This window comes from Dipodomys merriami, unplaced genomic scaffold (genome assembly GCF_024711535.1).
Source record: "Dipodomys merriami isolate MVZ:Mamm:240054 unplaced genomic scaffold, mDipMer1.0.p SCAF_754, whole genome shotgun sequence".
Classification (NCBI taxonomy): Eukaryota; Metazoa; Chordata; class Mammalia; order Rodentia; family Heteromyidae; genus Dipodomys; species Dipodomys merriami.
In genome coordinates, this window is record NW_027206351.1 from 409,559 (window position 1) to 433,765 (window position 24,207).

The following is a 24,207-nucleotide window of genomic DNA, read 5'->3' on the forward strand; positions in this document are numbered from 1 at the left end:
AGTTGGTTCTTTGAAAAAATTAACAAAATTTACAGACCCTTAGCAAATCTTATCAGAAAAAGAAGAGAACACACCCAAATTAATAAACTCAGAGATGAGAATGGAAACATCACCACGGAAACAACCAAGATTCAGAACATTATAAGGGAATACTTCTCAAAACTTTATGCTAATAAGTTCGACAACTTCACAGAAATGGACCTCTTCCTAGCAATTATTGACATGCCAAAACTAAACCAAGATGAGTTAAACTATCTTACCAGGCTCATATCAAGCATTGAAATAGAAATAGCAATAAGAGACCTCCCAGCTAAGAGAAGTCCAGGACCAGATGATTTTACAGTGGAATTTTACAAGGCCTTCAAAACAGAGCTCACACCAATTTTCCTCCAACTCTTCAATGAAATTGAAAGAGAAAGCTCACTACCGAACACATTCTATGAAGCCATCATAACCCTCATCCCAAAACCAGGCAGGGACTCATCAAAGAAAGAGAACTATAGACCCATTTCTCTGATGAACATTGATGGAAAAATTCTCAACAAAATTTTGGCCAATCGACTTCAACAATTCATCCAAAAAATCATAAACCACGATCAAACTGGATTCATTCCAGGGATGCAAAGCTGGTTCAATATACGCAAATCAATTAATATTATTCATCACATCAACAGGAGCAGAAAAAGCATTGGACAAGGTCCAAGACCCCTTTATGATGAAGGTTTTGGAAAAATTAGGATTCCATGGAACATTCCTCAATACAAGAAAGGCTGCATATGACAAACCTACAGCCAGCATTATACTCAATGGTGAAAAACTAAAGCCATTTCCTCTTAACTCAGGAACAAGACAAGGATGCCCACTCTCTCCACTTCTCTTCAATCTAGTATTAGAATGCCTAGCTACAGCAATAAGACAAGATGCAGACATAAAGGGGATCCAAATAAGGAAAGAAGAAATAAAACTCTCCATCTTTGCAGATGACATGATCTTGTATTTAAAGAATCCCATAGACTCCACTCCCAAATTACTCAAGCTGATTCAAAACTTTGGCAAAGTAGCAGGTTATAAAATTAACCCCCCAAAATCAATGGCTTTTCTGTATGCCCACAATGAGAAAAATGTGGCTGAAATTAGGAAAGCAACTCCATTTGTAATAGCCCCACAAAAAAATAAATACCTTGGAATTAACTTAACTAAAGAAGTGAAGGACCTCTACGATGAAAACTTTAAAATCTTGAAAAAGGAAATCAACACAGAACTTAAAAAATGGCAAAACCTCCCATGCTCCTTGATTGACAAGATTAACTTCGTGAAAATGGCAATACTTCCCAAGGGTATCTACAAATTCAACACGATACCTATCAATATTCCACCCTCATTCTTCAAGGAAATAGAAGAGGCAATCCAAAAATTCATATGGAACAATAAAAGACCCCGAATAGCAAAAACGCTCCTCAAGGGAAAGAACACTGCTGGAGGAATATCAATACCAAATTTCAAACTGTACTATAAAGCCATAGTAATCAAAACAGCTTGGTATTGGCATAAGAACAGACCTCAGGACCAATGGAATAGAATTGAAAACCCAGAAATGAACCTACAGACCTATAGCCATCTAATCTTCAATAAGGAAGCTAAAACAATAGAATGGAAGAAAGACAGCCTCTTCAGTAAATGGTGCTGGCAAAATTGGTTAACTACATGTAGAAAACTAAAGCTAGATCCTTATATATCACCCTGCACCAGAATCAACTCCAAATGGATCAAAGACCTTGAACTCAAAGCAGACACTCTGAAAACATTACAGAATGGATTAGGAGAAACCCTAAGTCTCCTTGGCTCAGGTCGAAATTTTCTGAATAGAGACCCGGAAGCACAACCAATCAAAGAAAGGTTGGACAAATGGGATTGCATAAGGTTGCAGAGCTTCTGCAGGGCAAATGACATAGCTAGCAAGATCAAGAGAAAGCCCACCGATTGGGAGAAGATCTTTACTAGCCATACAACGGACAAGGGTCTCATATCTAAAATATACTTGCAACTCAAAAAATTAAACCACCCAACAACAAATCCTCAAAGAAACAACTGCCCAATAAATAAGTGGGCGAAAGACTTAAAGAGAAGCTTCTCTGAAGAAGAAAGAAGGATGGCCAATAGACACATGATGAAATGTTCAACATCCCTAGCCATAAAAGAAATGCAAATCAAAACAACATTGAGATTTCACCTCACTCCAGTTAGAACAGCAAAAATCAAGAACTCTAACAACAACAGATGCTGGAGGGGATGTGGACAGAAGGGAACCTTACTTCATTGTTGGTGGGAATGTAAACTTGTTCAACCACTTTGGAAAGCAGTATGGAGGTTCCTCAAAAGACTTCACATAGATCTCCCCTATGATCCAGCAATCCCACTTTTGGGCATTTACCCAAATGTATACAAACAAGACTACACTAAAGCTACCAGCACACCTATGTTTATTGCAGCATTATTTACCATAGCTAAGATATGGAACCAACCCAGATGCCCCTCAGTAGATGAGTGGATCAAGAAAATGTGGTATATATACACAATGGAATTCTATGCCTCCATGAGAAAGAATGACATTTCCCCATTTGTTAGGAAATGGAAAGGTTTGGAAAAAATTATATTAAGTGAAGTAAGCCAGGCCCAAAAAACCTAGGTCCCATGGTTTCCCTTATTTGCAATATCTAGTATAGGTATGAGTCAGCGGAAAATGTCAGATAATGTGATGTTAGGAAAATGAACCCTTAAATACGTATTTTAATGTTTTCGTTTCTTTCATGCATGTGTTTCTAACGCATTTATAAGATTATTTCTTTGTTGCTTTGTATGTCCCTCCCCCACAGTGTAACCCCCGCTTTCACTATATTTGATGTCAGTATAAAATGTGGAGGAGATGGGGACAAATAAGTCGTTTAAGGATTCAGGTGGACCTGTTGCAACAATGAGTACAAAATGTCATGTCAAAACCAGGTTTACAATGTCAGTGTGGGGGGGGAGGGGGTATAATTGGGTGGGGGGAGGGGGGAGGCTGGGAAGGGAGGTGAAGGGTAAACAAAGGAGGAGGCTGCAATGCTTGGTAAGAAATGTATGCATTATCCTGCCCATGTAATTGTAACCCCTGTGTACAGTATGTTCACAAATAAAATAAAATAAATTTAAAAAAAAAAAGAGAAAATTTCGGCCTGAGCCAAGGAGACCTATGGTTTCTCCTTTTCCATCCTGTAATGTTTTCAGAGTGTCTGCTTTGACTCCGAGGTCTTTGATCCATTTGGAGTTGATTCTAGTACAGGGTGATATATAAGGATCTAGCTTTAGTTTTCTACATGTAGTTTACCAATTTTGCCAACACCATTTACTGAACAGGCTGTCTTTCTTCCATTCTATTATTTTAGCTCCCTTATCGAAGTCTACTTGGTTATAGGTCTGTAGGTTCATTTCTTTCTTTCTTTAATTTAATTTTATTTGTGAATATACTGTACAGAGGGGTTACAATTACATGGTCAAAGTAATGCGTACATTTCTTACCAAGCATTGCAGCCTCCTCCTTTGTTTACCCTTCACCTCCCTTCCCAGCCTCCTCCCTCCCTCCAATCCTTCCCTCCTCCCCCCCGCTCCCCCCCACCATCATTGTAAAGCTCCTTTTTGACATGACAATTTGTACTCTTCATTGTTGCAACAGGTCCACCTGAATCCTTAAATGACTGTTTTTCCCCATCTCCTCCATAAGTTATACTGACATCAAATATATTGAAAGCAGGGGTTATACTGTGGTGGAGGGATATACAAAGCAACAAAGAAATAAACTTATAAATGCGTTAGAAACACATGCATGAAAGAAAAAAAACATTAAAATACCTAAGGATTCATTTTCCTAACATCACATTATCTGACTTTCCGCTTGACTCATACATATACTAGATATTGCAAATCAGGGAAACCATGGGACCTGTGTTTCTTTGTGCCTGGCTTACTTCACTTAATGTAATTTTTTCCAAGTTTTTCCATTTCCTAACAAATGGGGCAATGTCATTCTTTCTGATGGAGGCATAGAATTCCATTGTGTATATATACCACATTTTCTTGATCCATTCATCTACTGAGGGGCATCTGGGTTGGTTCCAGATCTTAGCTATGGTAAATAATGCTGCAATAAACATAGTTGTGCTGGTAGCTTTAGTGTGGTCTTGTTTGTAAACATTTGCGTAAATGCCCAAAAGTGGGATTGCTGGGTCTTGTAATTTTCTAAATAAAAAATAATATGAGATTTGGGAGCCAGTGGCTGCTGCCTCTAATCCTCGCTACTTAGGAGGCTGATTTCTGAGGATTGCAGTTGGAAGCTAGACTGGACAAAGAAGTATGTGAGACTCTTGAGATTCTTATTTCCAATTAACCGTTAAAAAACCAGAGGTGGAGTTGCAGTTCAAGGGGTAGAACTCTAGCTTTGAGTAAAAAGCTCAGGGACAAAGCACAATCGCTGAGTTCTAGGCTCAGGATGGAACAAAAAAAGATAATATTATCTGCAAAAAAGATAATTACACTCCTTCCTATCAACACAGATATTGACATTTCTATTGTCAAATTGATTTTCCTTGCAAATCTAGTTCCTACAACTTACAAGTGGTGACAGTAGATATGGTACCCTTGTTGCTGATTTTAGGAGAAAAGTATATGTGGTTTCACCATTAAGTAGGACACACACACACACACACACATACACACACACACACACACACACACACACACACACACACACACACACACACACACACACACTAGCCTAAATGTGAAAAAAAACAAGAATGATAAATGATTGGTGAGTTGAGAGATAACAAGGAATGTAAATTTGGAGGCAAATGAAATTGATATCTGTGATGGTTAATCTTGAGGATGAGCTTCAATGGGATTGATTTGATTTGGTTTAGATGCGCCCAGCTAATAATTAAAGCATAACTCTGGGTGTGTTTGGTGGGTTTCCATAACAGATTAACCAAAGCAGATATCCCTCCTGCACATGGGTGGCACCATCCGGTATGCTGGCTTTCCATACTGAGTTAATGAAGAGAAAAGAGAATCTTCCCAACGAAGCACTCCCTTTCCCTCTCTTACCCCTCCCCATGCTCCATGTCCTCCATGTTCTTCTCTGCCATTAATCCCTGAAATCTATGACACTGAGCAAAATAACTTCCTAGGATATTTCTGTCAAATATTTTGTCATAGCAAGAAAAAAATACATGGCTAACACACAACCGAATCTTCCACTTGTACTCCTTGTTTTATTGATTGACTGATTGATTTAGCCATACCTGGAACTGGAACTCATTGGTTGAGCACTGTCCCTGAGCCAAATTGTGCTCAATCAAGGGTAGTGTTCTACCCCTTGAGCAACAATGCCATTTCCAGCTTTTTTTGAGTACTTTATTAGACTTGAGTGTCTCAGAGACTTCTCTGCCCAGGCTGGGTTGAACCACCATCCACAGATCTTAGCCTTCTAAGTAGCTAGGATTACAGGCTTGAGCTGCTGGTGCCTGGCCACATTCTACCGTTTCTTCTTCCTTCTTCTTGATTCTTCCTCCTGTCCCCTCCCAAACTTCCTCCTCCACACCATGCTAAATAAGTATAGGCTTTACTATTGAGCTGGACATCCAGCCATAGGCTGCCATCTTTACTCAATGAAATAAACAGCTGACATCAATGGGTTGCTGAGTATATGCTAGGCACCAACCCACCTTTTTCCTTGTGAACTTGGTAATAAACCTATGAGATAGGTAATCATTATCTTAGTCTTACAGACCAGGCTACTGGAACAAAACCAATGATTTGCCAGGGCCAAAAACACAAACCTTTAATCCCGGCCCAACAAACCTCTCAATCCAACTTCAGTAGTGAAGATGAGACTCAAACCCAGGCACTCTCTTCATTAGACAGAGCCTGTACTTAATCACACCTGTGGGTGTTTTTGATTCCTTGCTACAATAATGTGAGGGTAGGGGATAACAAAGGCAACACATTAATGGAGTATTATTTGAGGGTGAGATTTGCCATTGGAAAGACCAGGATAAAAGACCCAGCTCCAGCATTTACTAACGTTTGACATCATAGACAAGTCATTTTAATTTGTTTGCCTCTGTTTCTATATCTGGAAAATGGAGATAATCAGAATGCCTTCCTTCATAAAGGAGCAGGTTCCCAGCAAGGTGTAATTGACTCACACCTGAAATCCTAACTACTAAAGAGATTGAGATCAGAGGATCAGGGTTCATGGCCAGTCTGAGCAGTGAAGTCTGTGATACTTTATTTCCAATTAATCACCAGAAAACCAAAAGTAGTGTAGTAATGAAAACTGGTAGAATGCTAGCCTTAAATAGAAGAACTCAGGTACAGAGCCTGGGACCCAAGTGCAAGCCTGACAACCAAAACCAACAACAACAAAAGAGCAAGTTCCAATCATTTCTTTAAGATAGTATAATAAGCTTTAAATCTGATTATTGAAGTTCAAATCCAGCCCAGGCAGCTAAATCTGAGAGTTTTATCTCCAATTAACTTAAAAAGAGCCAGAAGTACAGATGTGGCTCAAATGATAGAGGGCCAATTACAGGTAGCCACCCACTGCCTTTGCTCCAACCTGTCATAAGCCCAGCACAAGTGGCTCAACAGCAGATATTTGTTGGTGGGAAACTGAAGGAGTGAACACTATAAGGGCCCTCGCCTCCTGCTATCTTTTCTTGTCCAGGCCCTCCCTGGCTGTATTGTTATCTATTCTCTCATCCTGGGAAAATAACCATAGCATAAAATGTGTCATCTCAACCAGTTACAATTGTACACTTCAGTGGCTTTAAGTACATTCAAATTTTTATGCACCCTCTCTGATACCAACTTCTAGAACTTTCTCAGAATCCAACCTGAAATTAAGCACTTATTAAAGAGCACCTTCCATCCATCCCTTTCCACAGTCTCAGGAAACCCACCATTCTACTTCCTGTCTCACAATTTGACTGTGGCAGATCTCCTGTGACAAGAGTCATGATATTCTAGTGATAGTGGTAGTAATGGTGTGTATGTGCATGTGCTTATATGTGTGCATGTGTGTGTGTGTTTGTGTGTTCATGCTCATGCACACACAGTTTTATTGCTTGTACTAGGTCCTGGGCACCATCCGTGGGGTTTTTTTGCTTAAGGCTAGCACTCTGCCACTGGTACCATAATTCCACATCAGTTTTTTGAGATAGTTAATTGGAGATGAGTCTCATAAAGCTTCAGTCCTCAGCTCTAAGCTTCCTGAATAGCTAGAATTACAGCCATGAGCGAACAACTCACGGCTAGAGATGGTGAATTTTAACACATTAATTCTGCTAGCATGTAGTGCCTCATGTTTTAGTCAAACATCAATGTAAATGTTGCTGTGAAAAGACTTTTGGAAGCAGGGGTTATACTGTGGGGAAGGGACATACAAAGCAACAAAGTAATCATCTTATAAAGCTGTTAGAAATAATCGCAAGGAAGAAAAAACATTTGAATCTTTATCTTGGGGTTCATTTCGCCTAACATCAATTTATCTGACCGTTTCTGCTTATGTCAGACATATACTATTTGTTGCATATAAGGGAACCCTTGGGACCTATGTTTCTTTGGGTCTGGCTTACTTCACTTAATATAATTTTTTCCAAGTCTTTCCATTTCCTAACAAATAAAAAACAAATTGTTTAAATAGGGATACAGGTGGACCCATTGCAACAATGAGATATAAAAGTCGTTATGGAGAAAAACAAACTTTACATCTTTGGAGGGAGGGGGGATTAAGGGTGGGTGGGTGGGAGATGGGAAGGGATGGTAAGGGGAAACAATGGAAGAGGCAACAATGTTTGATAAGAAATGTATTCATTACCTAGCCCAAGTAATTGTAACCCCTCTGTACAGTATTTTCGCAATAAAAAAGGAAAGAAATTAAAAAATTTTTGGATGTGATTACCATTTTAATCACATGGGTAAATTTCAATAGATAAATTTAAATAATTTTAAACTTGGAGTAAAGAAGATTTATTATGGCCTGGGAATGTGGCTTAGTGTTAGAGTGCTAGCCTAGCATGCATGAATCTCTGGGTTTGATTCCTCAATACCGCATGAACAAAACCTAGAAGTTACTCTGTGGCTCAAGTGGTAGAGCACTGTCCTTGAGCAAAAGCAGCTCACTGACAGTTCGCAGGACCTGAGGTCAAGCCCCAGAACTGGCAAAAAACAAAATCATAACAAAACAAAGCAAAAAAAGATGATTACCCTTCCTAAATAGAATGGGCTTTGTCCAATGATTTGATGAATTTCAAAATTTGAGTATCCTCACTTAACTGCAGTATAGAAATTCTGAGTCTCCATCTACAGGCTGAATGATGGAAAAATTTTCTCTTGCTTGAGATATCAGTCCTGATATCCCCCAATCAACACATACACATATGTGTATACATACATGCATGTGTACATATGTGTGGACACATTTTATATATGTGTATATAGATATACACACATATACATATACACACAAGTTTATAGTGGGGAGGCTTGAACTCAGGGTTTAGACACTTTCCCTTAGCTTATTCTGCTTGAGACTAGTACTTACCTCTTGAGCCACACACACCTTCAGGTCCAGGTTTTTGTTGGTGTGTGGGAGATAGTCTTGGGTGAAGGTTATGAGCCTTTTTTTTTGTTTTTAGTTTTTGGTGCCAGTACCAGAGCTTGAACTCAAGATCTGGGCACTGTCCCTTAGATATTTCACTCAAAACTAACACTCTATAACTTGGGCTACAGCTCCATTGCAGGCATTTTAGTGGTTAATCGGAGATCATGGCTGTAAACCATGATCCTCAGACCTCAGCCTCCTGAGTAACTAAGATTACAAGCATGAGATACCAGCACCTGCCTCAGAAAGTATTCTTATGTTTACTATTTGCATTTTGAGCTGTGTGGCTCTAGTCAGTGGCTTAATTTCTCTGAATACCATTTTCTGATATGTGAATGAAGTTTAAGAAAGAACATCAATAATAATAAATACTCCATGGGTTGGGTATGGACATTTGATGGGGTAAAAATAAAATAAATGAAACCTTCATGTCTCAATACAGGAGTTGTTAGTAATCAATATTTATTATTTGTCATTATTATTTGGCCTGACCTTGATTTGAGAAGCCTTATAAGGTGCAGGGCAGAGAAGAGAAGTCCCACTGCAGCCTCTTCCCTGCCCCATCTCACTGGCTTTCTTTGAGGTCACTAGAGGCCCCCAGCCTTGATAAATGTCCTAGCCCTATATGTTATGACTTGCTGGCAGATTTGAATTTGACTTTAATCACTCGTGTTCTGGCTGTGATTTTGAGGAAAATGGCTAAATACTGTTGGTGCCAATGGGGAGATAGCAGCCCATTCTATACTCTGGTCATTGAAGACTCCCCAAAACAATAGAGGGAGGGAGGGAGAGAGAAGGAGAGGGCTGGCAGAATCTGTGCTGGACCAGGACTGTCAAATGGGATAGAGAGACCCACCCTAAAGCCATTGAGGGGGCTCCCTTTCTTTTCCTGGAGTGCTGGTGATGTAGGTATTTTTTAGATGATAGAATAGAAGGATCAGAGTAGGCATGTCACTGAAAGGATCTGATTTCAAGGAATGGATACCCATGTCTTACTCTTCTTGCCATGAGAGGTCCTTGATGTCCTCGGGTTCCTAGTCTTTACAAATGAAGCAAAGGCTAGATCTTCAGTCCCAAGGCCCAGGGAGGATTCAATAGGCCTGAACTCAAGCACAGCATGGACTCTGTAGGGGGAATCTGACTGTCAGCACCAGCCAAGGATTTGTGGTTAAAAAACTATGCCTCCTGGTTGTCTGTAGGTTCCCGGATACCCAGAAGTTTCTATTTCACTCAACTCTTGAACTAGATCATTCCTTCCTTCCCTTTCTCCTTCTATCCCCTCCCTCTCTTTTTTGTCTTCTTTGGACTTGATCACAGGGCCCGTGTCTGAGCTTTTTCGCTCAAAGCTAACTCTCTACCACTTTGCGACACAGTTCCACTACTGGTTTGCTTTTACATATCTGACCAACTAATGCCATAATTCTTCTCTCCCTCTTTCCTTCTCCTCCGGCCCCTACTCCCTTTCTTTCTTTCTCTTTCTTTCATTTTGTGTTTGTCCTATGGTCTGAAAAGAGGGCTTGGGCACTGTTTCTGAGCTCTTCATTCAACGCTAAAATTCTACCACTTGGGCCACAGCCCCACTTCCAGATTCTTACAGTCTTTCCTGCCCAGGCTGGCTTTGAATAGCAATCCTCAGATCTCAGCCTCTTCACCAGCTAGAATTAAAGATGTGAGTCACCATCACCTGGCTTACTTTTTCTTTTCAAAAACTTTCATCACAGGCAGAGTAGTTAGTGCTGTAATGAAGCAACAGCCAGACTCTGTAATAAGGACATACAAGTCTCAACTGGCCTAGGGTCAAACATTATTAAAACCAATTCACACTGAGGAAACCAGGTAAGACAGATTTACCCAGAAGGGTGAAGAATCTATGCCTGATGCCAATAGTTACATCTAGACTCCTAGTTACTGAGGAGGCTGAGATCTGAGAACCATGCATGATTCAAAGTCAGCCTGGGCAGAAAAGTCTGTGAGAGTCATCTCCAATGAAGAACTAAAGACCAAGAAGTGGAGCTTTGGCTCAAGTGGTACAGTGTGCCAACCTTGAGAATAAAAGCTAAGGGACAGAACCCAGACTCGAAGTTCAAACCCTAGGATTGGTGCACACACACACACACACACACACACACACACACACACACACACACACACACACACACACCACAGAATGCCTGTAACCTGTTTGTCTCTTGGTCCACAGGTTTATTCCCAAAAAAGTACTGGGACAGGGGCATGGATTTGAGGTCTGAGTCCACTGACACACCAGGAATTTTCCTCCTCTGTAATATGGAAATAAGCATACCTGACTTATATGGTTGTTGGGAGCATTAGATGAGCTAACAAAAAGGAGCGTATGTGTGTTTGAGTGTGTGTGTATGTGTGTGTATTTGTTTGTTTGTGTGTGTGTGTGTGTGTGTGTGTGTGTGTGTGTGTGTGTGTGTGTGTGTGTGTGTGTGTGTGTGTGTGTGTGTGCCATTCCTAGGGCTGTCCCTGAGCTTTTTTGCTCAAGGCTAGCACTCTACCACTTGGGACACTGGTCCACTTCAAGTTTTTTTGATGTTTAATTGGAGATAAAAGTGTCATGGACTTTTCTACCCAGTGCTGGCATTGAACCACAACCATATATTGCTAGTTAGGATTACACATGTGAACCACTGGCTTCAACTATAATGAGGTTTTAATGAAGGGGAGCTGGTGATATTCTTCAGTTCCTATTTGATGGTGACCTCCCCTGAGATCCCTAACATGGAATCAAAAGATGGGGCTCTGCCTTCAAGGAACCAGGATGAGTCAAAAACAGCCAAGCAATGTTGCATTGACATACAGCCCGGTCTTATTTCTACTCACAACATGAGATTAAGGTGAGTCATTAGGAGCTTCTTTTCTTCCTGTGAGGGACACTGCTCAGACACACTTACAAGAGCACTGACAAAGAAAATGAACGTAGACTTCAAACTGATTGCAGCTTCTACATATATTGCAATCATGTGATTGTACCTAGCCTTGAAATGAACAGAAATGTATAAGTCTATCATGTTGCATGTGCCGATGTTGTAGGTTGGCAGACATGTATGTCAGCAACTGCTCACAAGTGTTTTAGACCCATGGATGATGACTTGCTTTATCATTAAACAAAGTTTTAAACTGGTAGTGCAGAGTAGGACGTGAATTCAGGGGCTGGGCCCTGTCCCTTTGCTATTTTTACTCAAGGCTAGTGCTTTACCACTTGAGCCACAGCTCCATTTACCTGCTCAGGCTGGCTTTGAACCGCAATCCCCACCTCTTAGCCTCCTGAGTAGCTAGTATTACAAGTGTCAGCCAACAGTGCCCAGCTGACACATAAATGTTTTTTGTTTAGTGACCTAGGAAGATGGCTCAGTGATAGAGTATTTGCTTCTCATGCATGAAGCCCTGGATTTGATTCCTCAACACCACATGAACAGACAAAGATAGAAATGGTGCTGTGGCACAAGTGGTGGAGCATTGCCTTGAGCTTAAAGAGCTGAAGGACAGTGCCAGAGTTCAATCCCCATCACTAACAAAAAATATTTTGTTTACATATGGTGGAGTTCCTTTCAATGTATATACTATTTTAGATAAATATGAAGAAGCACTTAAGCACCTTACATTGTATAAAGATAAGCGTTATGTATTTCTGGGAAGAAAGTCATTAACTTACATTATGTAATGGTGTGTGTGAGGCACCAAACGGTCTCTACATCTTTGTCATTCTCCTGAAATTTGCCTTGGGTGCAGTGCAATGTTCAATGCTCAGACCATCTCAATAGACACATTTGGCATTTGTCAAAAATGACAAATCCCAGAGTGGTACTGGTGGCTCACAGTTATAATCCAATCATGAGGTTTGCAATGCGAGGATTGCGTTTAAAAGCCAGCCTGGGCAGGCAAATCTGAGTCTCTTACGATTAATTAACAATGAAAAACTTGAAAAACAAAAAATGGAAGAAGCCAAATCACCAGTGGCTCACGCCTGTAATCCTAACTACTCAAGTGGGAGATCTAAGGACCACAGTTCAAAGCCAGACCAGGCAGGAAAGTCCATGAGACTCTTTTGTTATTGTTGTTGGGTCTGGTCCTGGTGCCTGAACTCTGGTTCTGAGCACTGTTCCTTATCTCTTCAGCTCAAGGCTATCTCTCTACCACTTGAGCCACATTGCCACTTCTGCCTTTTTTCTTTTTGCTTATGTGGTACTGAGGAATAGAATCCAGGGCCTCTTGCATGCAAGGCAAGCCCTCTACCACTGAGCCACTTTCCAAGCCCTCCATGAGACTCTTATCTCCAATAAATCACTAGAAAACCAGAAATGGCACTGTGGCTCAAGCAGTAAAGTGCTGTCTTTGAACTGAAGACCTCAGGGACAGCGCCGAAGCTCAGAGTTCAAGTCCCATGACCGACCAAAAACAAACAAACAAATAAAGGATCCCTTGTAGGAAAGTCTGTAAGACTCTTATCTCCAATGAATCACCAAAATGCCAGAAGTAGAGATGTGGATCAGGTGGTAGAGCACTGGTCATGAGTGATAAAAACTAAGAGACAGAACCCAGGCCCTGAGTTTAAGACTGAAGATCTGAAAACACACACACACACACACACACACACACACACACACACACACACACACATACACACAGGAAGAAAAATTGCTATTTTAGTCCAAATGCACGTACAGATGTGCAGGTACATAAGTTTCAAAGAGGCAGAATCAAATATAATCACAGTTTGGAATACCAAAAAATACCATGTCCCATCAGTTCCTGGCAGAGAAGGAAGGCATGTGGCATTCCACCCTCAGGTAACTGCTCTTGGGGACATTCTGGGAAATCCCTCCACAGGAACACGTCTGGACTACTGGAGAGTCAAAGGTGGCAAATTCCTCAAGAACCAGAAATTCACATTTCACTCCCTCCAAGGGGCCTACAGCTCCAAGAGGGTCTTTGCACTCACTCCCCAATCAACAATACCTAAAATACAGATAGGATGGGGAAGAGTGAATAGGGAGAATTAGTGGGGAGGCCTAGCGTCCCTGTGCAAGTGGTTAAATGGGAAAAGGACTGACCTGAGTAGAGACACAGGATATGCAGGTGGAAGTTAGGGAGGGGAGCAAAGATGATGAGGGCATCAGTCCTACAGGATACAGACATGTGCAGACAGGGTACACTCCAGAAAGAGAATGCTGGAGGAGGTCAGGGGACAGGAGAGGGCAATAGAAAGAACTGATTGTAAAGTATGGTAAGTAGAAATAAGACTTCCATACTGGGGCACCAAGGGCCCTGGGTTCTATTTCTGACTCTACTGAGTGGACAAATCCCTATCCTCGCAGCCTCAATTTACCCCACCTGGGAGAAAAGTAGGAAGAAGCACAGACTGTTCTGGTGCTGCCACTGAGGTCACAGAGGAGGAGAAAGGAGAAGCTGCAGGTTTGAAGTAAACCCAGACAGGGGTGGGAGACTGGGGAGCAGCATTCTCTCAGCACCATACTGAGGCACTCAGTTATCTGCCTCCAAACCCCTCGGGGTGCCATCAGGCTGCCGATTATGGTGCAGAGCCCCAGCCCCACGTTGAGCAGGAAGCATAGGGCTGCCAGTAATAGAGTCACTGCCTGCAGAAGTGACACCTTCTGCTTCTGCACAGCCAGTCAGCCCCACCTGCCCTGTAACCTTGCTCCAAGCCTAGGCATGTCCACATGGTGGCAACAGTAACAACTCAGCAAAAGAGTGTGGCCCAGGCACCAGGCCACTCCACAGCCCACCTTCACTTCTTCTGTTTACAGGCTAGCAACCCAGATGCTACCACTTAGTCACCACCTCAGGGGGGAGTCGCAGCCACCAACCCACAAGTTGGGGACTATGGAGTCCTCACAGTCAAGATCCCCACTTCCACACTTGTTAGACAACGAATATATCTGTTACCTTGGCCTTCTGGAGAGTTCCAGTCTATCTAGGTGTGATGTGTGGGTCTGATATCAGATATATCCCTCCTCAACTGAAATGGTGCATCTTGCTCCTCCATGGCTCCCCCCCTTGCCAAGTGAGGTGAGAAAGAGCCAGAATTGGATTGTTGGGCTATAAGCCGTACGTGCTTGGTGCTAGTGAGCAGGGTGCGTTTTGGTGGTTCAAGTGTACCCCAGGGATCTATCCCTCTTCACAGCCTCCTCTGCGTCTGTGAGCTATTCTTGAGGAGTCGAGCTTCTCAGGCTTTGCAGATACTGCTGGAGCCCTGCCATTGCCCTGCCTCCAAGGTCTCAGACTCCCCACTGCTGTTGGCCAAGGCCTGAGGACACCAAGACCCCAGGATTTCAGTGTCCGCAGCCATGAAATGGGGTCCATGCTGTGATCAGTGTGTACTGTTCCACTAATGGGCCACAGATGTTGGGTGTGCATGCACATATATAAACCAGAGAGCATTGCCTGCTGCCTGTGACATCTGTCTGCCATTTCTACCAAAGTGTTAGGGAGGCAACATGAGACTGTCCTCTGGCCTCTTCCTCATGAAGGTACAGTCCCATGCATGTCCTCTGGACACTAAGTGCACGCCGATCCCTTCCAGAAACCTCCAGTTTAGTGTTTGTCTCTATCCAACCCCATTAGGCAACCATCAGCCAGCACCAATGTGGGCTAGACCCTGTGCCAGGCTCCAGGAGGATGTGCAGGAAGCCCCAAGCCCTAAGAGTTCAAATGACTGAGGGCTGAAACACTAAACAAACATGGAGTGACCCAAGACAGGCTAATGTGGTGAGGGCTCTGAAGAAAGACTTTCTGCACCACAGAGAATCTGGTCCTCCTGATCCACTGCTCATCCCGAAACTGCTTATTCCCTGATGCCTTCCTGTCTGCCATGTTCCACATGTGCCCTCTTGATTCTCTTCTTTCCAGCCTGCCACTAATCCTGGTGATTTACAAGCCACAAACATAGATAACTCTCACCTCCCGTTTCTTTTGGTTCCAGGCTGAACAGTAAGGTCAGTATTTCTGACATCATAGCTTGAGTCAATATCTGTAACAAAACTTTGAAGGCTTGGGTCACCTTGGCTTGAATCCACATTCCTGGGGATGACACACAAGAATTAATCAAAATAGGCAGTTTTGGCTCAAACTTGTAATCCTAGCTACTCAGTGTGATATCTGATTTGCTATTCACTGGAAGAAAGTTTATTCTAGCCTCAATCCTTCCTGCGGTAGCTAATTTTCTCTCCTGAGCCCCTTTCCCTTGGTAAAGAAGGATATACGTGGGAACAAAAATGTAAATTCAGAAACATCTTTGCTAAAAGTAAACTTCTCTCTCTCCCTCAAGCTTCCCAGACTGGCAGCTTTGCAGTTTATCACAAATTTTGCTGAATGCCACTAACAATTATAATGCTTATCACCAGCTGTACTGAGTTCTTTATTACTCAGGAAGTTGTAATAAACATCAGAGGCATTGACTCGTGTGTCCCCATCTGAGCTTCTGTGTGGTGTGAGGGTGCATGCTGACATGCATTCTCTCTGGGAAAAGGATTCCCCTTCTTCAACATCAGGGCAAAGGTCCAATGTCCCAAGGCATGTTTGACTCAAGGCTATGATTTGCTTCTTTAACCTTGCTTGCTTGCTTTGGTAAACATCACCTATGTGAAAGCACTTCCTATAAAAATCCCCCCTGAACAACAAACAGGGCTGTTCTCTAGCTCTGTGAGCTGAGGACAGATGGAATATGGCTAAATAAAGAACTTCCAGCCAAATTGCCTGAGTGCTGTCATATCTTTCTGGGAAATTGGAATACTACAATTTAAATTGGAATACAACACAAGTGGCTAAAATCTGAAGACTAATCTCCATTTGAAGCCAGCCTTACAAGAAGGCCCATGACATGACACTTTTATCTCCAATAAACTACTCAGAAAAACAAGAAGTTCTGTGACTCAAATGATAGAGCACTAGCCCAAAGCATAAAGAGGCTCAGGAACAGCACCCAGGCCCTGAGTCCAGGTGCCAGTACTGGGAAAAACAAATACAACAACAACAACAACAACAAAAAACGGGTAATCAACTCTCCTGTCTTCCTTGTCCTTACTTCTCAGCCTAGTACTGTCTTTGTGTGTTCTGTCTCAGTGCTGTTGACCAAGAAGTCCTTTGCACACAGAAAGCCTGCTCTTTCTTACCTGCACTGGCCACATCATTCATTCTCTATTCTCCATTCGATGTTAAACTTTTTTGGGGGGGGGAAGGTCCGGTCGTGGGGCCTGAACTCTGGGCCTGGGAGCTGTCCCTCAGCTCTTCAGTTCAAGGCTAGCACTCTACCACTTGAGCCATAGCGCCACTTCCGGCTTTTTTCTTTTCTTTTTTTTTTTTAATATTTTATTTTATTTGAGAACATACTTACAGAGGGGTTACAATTACATGGGCAGGATAATGCATACATTTCTTACCAAGCATTGCAGCCTCCTCCTTTGTTTACCCTTCAACGGCTTTTTTCTTTTTGCTTATGTGGTGCTGAGCAATCGAACCCAGGGCCTCAGGCATGCAAGGCAAGCTCTCTACCACTGAGCCACTTTCCCAGCCCCTCTATGTTAAACTTACTTGTTCAAGGCTGATGTTCTATGTTGGGTCTTCGTCCGTCCCACGAAAGATGGATGGGGTCTGAGGAAAGGTAAGTGTGGCGCTCGCCCGTTCCCCAGCCCAGGAGACAATCAGACGCAGCGGGGAGCCAAATCCAGCAGGTAGAAAACTCATTTATTAACAGAGAGCAGCCCTTATTAAATACAAAAAGGGCGGGTGGCATGGCAAGGGAGGAAGAGGAACCAATCACTGTCAAGGTCACACCCTATCATGCACCTGAGCCTTCATGGGCTGGTTAGGCACTGATCGGAAGATCAATTGGGCTCTGCCCACTCTACTCTCTCCCAGCGCCATCTTGGCTGCCCATGTGCTCTATAGTAAATTGGGCTCTGCCCACTCAACCCCCTCCCAACGCCATCTTTGCTGCCCATGTGCTCCACAGTTCTATTGTTGAGTCTCACCTCTACTGTATCTCACTTTTTGGAGATAAGAGTTTCAGCAACATTTCTTTCTAGTCTGGCTTCAAGCCTCCATCCTCAGTTCTCAGCCCTATAAGTAGCTAGTTTTATAAGTGTGGGCCACTGGTAGCCAGCAAATTTGACTATGTTTTGGTACCTTATATATGTAGAATCATAAATATAGTTTTTATTTTTAATATGGTTTATTTCACAGTATTTTAAAGATTCATTCTTGTTGTAGCATGGTCAGAATGTCATTCCTTTTTAAGATTGAATAATATTCCCTTGGCTGGTTATACCACATTTTGTTTACCCATCAAGAGACATTTGGTTTTCTACCTTTCTACTACTGTGTATAATGTCATGAATAACATTAGTATCTTTTACATTGTGCACACTGTTGTAAAAACACGCCAGAGACATCCTTTTATAATAAACTGAGGTGAATCCCCCTGTGGCTTTCCTTCATATTAACTATCAAAGAGAAAACTTAAAGCCAGTGAGGCTCATATGGAGTGACCAACTTAAATATTTTTCATCCTATTTACAAGGATATTGCTGTATTCCTATATAAATAAATATCCAGCCAGGTACTGGTGGCTCATGCCTGTAATCCTAGCTACTCAGGAGGCTGAGATCTGAGGATTGCCAGGTTGGGCAGGAAAGACTGTGAAACTCTTATCTCAAATTATCCACCAGAAAATCCAAAGTGGTTCTGTGGCTCTAGTGGTAGAGTGCTAGACTTGAGCTGAAGAGCTGAAAGAAAGTGCCCCAGCCCAGTGTTCAAGCCCCATGTTCAAAAATAAATCAATAAACAATATCCAACAAGTTGACAAATAAGGCAAGGCCTTTGCAAATTTGTTCTTCTCTTCTCTGGAAACTTCTTCTACACCTTTGTGTGGACCTGAATGCTTAATAGTTCCTGTCTTTGATCCTAGCTTATCAGGAGGCTGAGATCTAAGGATCCATGTTCAAACCCAGTCTGGAAAGCCAATTCTGACAGACTCCTATCTCCAATACACTAGCAAAAAACTTCAAAGTAGAAGTTTAGCTAAAGTGGTAGAGCATCTGCCTTGCAGGATAAAGCTAAGCAAGTGTATGGGACCCTGAGTTCAAGCCCCAGTACTTGTACACACACACAAAAGGAAAATAAACTTTGTTTAATTCGTTCATCTTTTCAGCAGCTAGATCAGAAGTTCTGCCACAGAAAGGCCTTCCCTGGCCATATGACCTAAAATATTAACTTCCTCTCAGTTCCTTGATTTTTCCTCAGAGCAGGTCTCAGTTTGGGCCTCCCTCTGAAGGGTGTGAGCTCCAAACTCACTCTATTTTATAGCATCCTTTTTTCTAGCAGCACCTAGTCCCCATTATTGAAAACCAGAAAATTGGACCTCCTTCTGAGCAGAGCAGTTTGCAAAAAGGGTCGCCCTCTTCTCTGGGTCAAGTAGCCCAAATAGAGCTGACAGCTGAGGATTTTAGCTCATACAACTCTCAACCACGGGAAGGTAAACTGAGGACCTTCCCAGGATAAGAAGTAATTCCTGCTTGAGCAAAATGTATCAATCAATGTCACAACAGGAAGGAAACTATTCAGAATATATCTTCCCTTCCCCTCTCCTCTTCTAGCTCTCAAGAGGATTTTGAAAAAAATTGGATTTAAGTGTGGTTATTTTTCATATCTTCCCAGAGTCACATGTTCAAAGCTGCACACCAGCCCAGGTTGCCCACAATAGGAACTCCACCTTAGGAGCCCAGCTTTAATCTTGGACCTCTTTCATCACTCTTACAATATAGGATGCACCCAACAAGGGAAGGGGCTTCAGGGGCTTTATCCTCCTCCCACAGACAAGTTAGTTCCAGAGGGGAAAACTGACCTGGCCATCGACTGAAAGTGAACCAGAATAGGATGAGCTCAGAGTGAGCCCTCCTAATGGGAAAGTCACAACCATTAAGTTAGATAATATATAATAAAGGGTTGCCTGTCTGTGGTGGCTGACACATGTAATCCTAGCTATTCAGAAAGCTGAAGTATGAGGACTGGGGCTTGAACTCAGAGCCTGAGCCCAAGGCTAGTGCTCTACCACTTGAACCGCAGTACCACTTCCAGCTTTTTCAGAGTTGGTTATTGAGATAAGATTCTCATGGACTTTCCTGGTCAGGCTACCTTTGAACCACAATCCTGAATCCTCAGCCTCCTGAGTAGCTTAGATTACAGGTGTGAACCACCAGTGCCCACCTGGCCCCCATTTTTCAGATGTACCTCACCTCATTCTCTTTCTCACTCAGAACCAGCCACACACCACTTCCTCCTGATATGGGGTTTATTCCAGCCCTGAGACTTTCACCCTAGCTATTGCCTCTGTCACATGCCCCCAAAGCTGGCTCCCTCTCAATCTACAGGTCTTGGCTTCAGTGCTACCTCTTCACAGAAACCTTTTCTCTATGTATGTGGATTCTGGGGTTTGAACGGGTTTGAAATCAGGACCTGGTCACTGTTGCTTATCTTTTTAAAATCTTAAATATAGTATTCTACCATTTGAGCCACAGTTCCCAATTATGCTTTATTGCTAGTTCATGGGAGATAAGAATTTCAGAGACATTTTTTTGTTGAGACTGACTTTGAAACATGATCGTCAGATCTTAGCTTCCTGAGTAGTTAAGATTACAGGTGTTAGCCACCAGCACTTGACTCACAAGGACTCTTTCTGGCACTCTCACCTGCACTATTTATCTTTCTATAGTTGTTTCATATATTGGTTTATTGACTTTTTACTTGGTTTCCACAAATAAATGATCAGTTGTGTCTTGGGTAGGTTCCCTGTCTGCTCCTAGCCTACATTTTGGATCATTCACACCTGACATGCATCTGATGAATGGTGAATCTCTCCACCCACTGTCCCCTTTTACTTTCCTTTTTTTATTATTTGTTGTATGGTCTTTGGCCTTGATATCAGGGTCTGGGCATTGTTCCTGAGTGTAATCCTAGGTTGTTAATGTTAGCTTCTTGGGAGGCTGAGATCTGAAGACCGTATGTCAAAGCCAGTCCAGATAGAAAAGTCCCTGAAACTCATCCCCATTTAACCACCAGAAAACTGGAAGTGGCATTGTTGTTCAAGTGGTAGAACACTATCTCCTACTTGTAATTGCTTGCAAACATTAGTTCCTCTGGCTTCAGTAGCCAGCCTTTGGATTGAGACATGATCTCTCTATGCAGCCTTGGCTGTATAGGGATTATCCCTCCTATAATTCGTTTTTGAGTATAATTCTTGCAATCTTTCACATCCCAATAACAGGTCCCTGTGCTCTCAACTGCTATTATCTTTGATGTCTTATAATACTCTCCACCCCTTTCTCGAGAATTGCTCTGCTCCTGGGCCTGAATTCTGCAGCATATTCTGAGAAGAGTGGTAGCTATTCGCTAGCCACTCCAATCCTGCCCAAACTCCGCCTAAAATTATACTTTGGTCTAATTATGAGGCTACCCAGAAGGAAGGGAATATTCTGCTAACCGCCCTCCTCCAGCCCTGCTTCTTAGTAGACAGTTTATGATCTCAAATTGTGGCTCCCCAGAGAGGAATCTTTCACTGCTGCTTAAAAAGAAAGACCAGGCAAGGGAAACAACACAGAATCCTGGCCTGGAACTGTGCTAGGACTGGGGTTCTTCTGCAAGAAACAGAAGGGAATGGCAGGCAGAGTGGTACCTAAGCCTCTCTTCAAAGGTGACTGCTTGACATTATAAAGCAATTGAAACTCAGATGACAAGATGTAATGGTTAAGCCAGGTAAGTACACTGGCTCTCCTTCTATAGGGAGAGGTAAGTTGGAAAGATCTGCAAGAGTTGGGCACGGTGGCACTGTTGAAGGTACTCTTTTTACTTGGACAGCCTAAGTTTTCTTTAATTAAAAGGTACATGCCCATGGCATAATTGAATGATCTGCCCTGTATAGATCCCTGGATCTCATATAGGTAGTACCTCATGTCACACATTAAGAATGATGGGTTCCAGCTTGTTGAGTCTTGGCTCATCAGAACACAGGGAATATTGTGCAACTTGTTTAAGCTATGGGTGCTCCATTATTTGTTCAATATTTGTCTCTCCCTCAGGTCCTCAATTACCAGTTGGCAGATTACATTTTGTCCTCAAACAGACAGTTTATATGGACCAACATATTTGGCCCTCAGAACTAGTGACTCTACCTGGATAACATCCTCCCCTCAAAGGGAAATCTTCCTGTTACAACAAAATATAAAAAGACACCTAAGCTCCAGATTTCCACCTTGTAGGCATATTTTCTTTTTCCAATTGTGGGGCTTGAACAGTGTCCTTGAGCAATTGAACTCAAGGCTAGAACTCTACCAATTGAGCCACTGTGCCACTCCCAGTTTTCTAGTGGATAATTGGAGATGAATATCACAGACTTTTCTGACCGGGCTGGCAATGAACCATGATCCTCAGATCTCAGCCTCCTGAGTAGGTAGGATTACAGGTGTGAAGCCAGTTCCAGCCATCATTTCTTTCTTGCAGGAACATTTCAGGGGTATGGAATAGCACAACACCACATAAATTTGTCAGCAGCTGCCCCGGGGAGAACCAGATTAGACCAAAATAACTAACCTTGATATTGCCTTTGCTGTCCAAAAGGATATTGTTGGGCTTAAGGTCTCAATGTGCGATTGTGTTCTGCTGTAATTAGTACAATTTGTTTGAAGAATCTCCTGGCTTCAACTTTATATAAGTGGTGGGATTTTCAGATAGACTTCAGAAGGTAGCCCCTAGTGGCCAATTCCATGAAGAGATATACATACTCTTTTTTCTCCATCACCAGGTACAACTTGATGATGTGTCTGGGCCATCCAGCCTTAAAAATGTCCATCTTATTCTCTATTCAATGCCTGGAGGACTCTCCCATATGACGTATTTTAAATTGCCATCTCGGTGTCTGTGAAGTGGTGATGGGACAGTTTCACTCAGGTAACTTGGTCAAGGAGTTCTTTTGTCTGGTATTGTTTGATGATCTCCTCCTTCAAGCAGCTCGGGGATGATTCTTTGTATTCTGCGATCCTCCTGCTATGAAGGCAGGTAGCAAGTCTCCGAAAAATTAACTCAATAAAATAATGGGAAACCCGGCAAAAAGTAAAAAAGAAATACCAAAATCCAACCAACAAAAACTGCAACCAAACAGATCATCAATCTAGCTTTGAGTTAATCCAGCAGCTTACCAAGCGAGAGCTCCCAGCACTGTTAACTGACAAATGTTGGGGCACAGTGGCTTCCTATATACCCTACATGACCTATCACAATGGAGCAATCACAACTGTGCATAGTGACATCATGGGGGAAATGGACAAATCAGATTCAGACCAAGTGAGGTCAGAGAAAAAGTGGACCAATTACAGCCTGCCACCATTGACACTGTAGCTCTTAGGCCTCCAAGAATGTTGCTAGAGATTCCAGGAGGACTTGAGGTTGCTATGGTTATTTTTGTGGAATTTTTGAAACCACTAATACAGTGGTCAATGTCCTCTGACCTATGAGAGCACTCCTGCATTTTACAAATTGCTTCTGTGGAGACACTAGCCAATAGCCTCCATTCTTGATGGCCACCTTATCCTATGACTTGTTCCAGGAATGACACAGCACAAAGTCCTCCATCCTTCTTAAGGACACCTGTCTCCCACAATTTACTCCTGAAGGGACAAGGTCCAGGCTGGTTCTGAGCCACAATCCTCACAATTCAGCTTCCAGAGTAGTTAGGATTATAGGCCTGAGCCTTCAGTATTTAGCATCTCTCACTTTTAGAAGAAATATATTTTTTGTTTTGTTTTGTTTTAGAAAGGGTAGTTGTAAGGTTGGGGATTTTGCTCAATGGAAGAGTGCCTGCCTGGTGAGTACAAGGCCCTGAATTCGGCCCCTACCTCTGGGGTGGGGGGAATGTTATAAAAGAAAGGTTGGTGTTAGATATGTCCTTTTCTTTTAGCACTTTGAATTTGTTGCCCTTGCTGCCTAATACTCTTTTTTCTAATGAAAAATTGGTCATAATATCATTGAAGATCACTTGTGTGTGAGGAGTTGTGTCTCTGTGCTTTGGGAGGATTGCTGTCTTTGAGTATTTAATTAGAATGTGTTTTAGTGTGGATCTATGGGATTATGCTAATTGACTTTTGTTGAGCTGCTAGATTCCTGCATATAAGGGTTCATGCTTTTAATGAAAATTGGGAAGATTTTGGTAATTATTCCTCCAAATACTATGCAGTTTTTCTCTCCTGTACATTATATATATAGATATATACACATAAATATACATTATACATTATACATACATACATTATATACATATTCACATTGTATATGTGAATACGCTAATATAAATATATATTCCTACATATTTGTATTATATATATATTTACATACATATATTTATTTTTCACATAGCTTCTACTTTTGTGATTGTTTATGGAAGTCTAGATTCGTACAAGTTGCTTTGTCAGAGATAGAGT

General features: G+C 42.2%; 1 long non-coding RNA gene across 1 annotated transcript in view; it reads right to left on the reverse strand.

Annotated features, from left to right (window-relative positions):
* Window positions 1-22,877, reverse strand: part of LOC138818411 (uncharacterized) — a 32,469-nt gene extending 9,592 nt beyond the window's left edge. Inside the window, exons 1-2 of the long non-coding RNA XR_011369115.1 lie at window positions 22,325-22,877; window positions 15,644-15,763 (exon numbers count right to left, since the gene is read on the reverse strand). This is a non-coding gene — a long non-coding RNA (uncharacterized lncRNA). The remainder of the gene's footprint in view (window positions 1-15,643; window positions 15,764-22,324) is intronic.
* Between the last annotated feature and the right edge of the window lie 1,330 nt (window positions 22,878-24,207).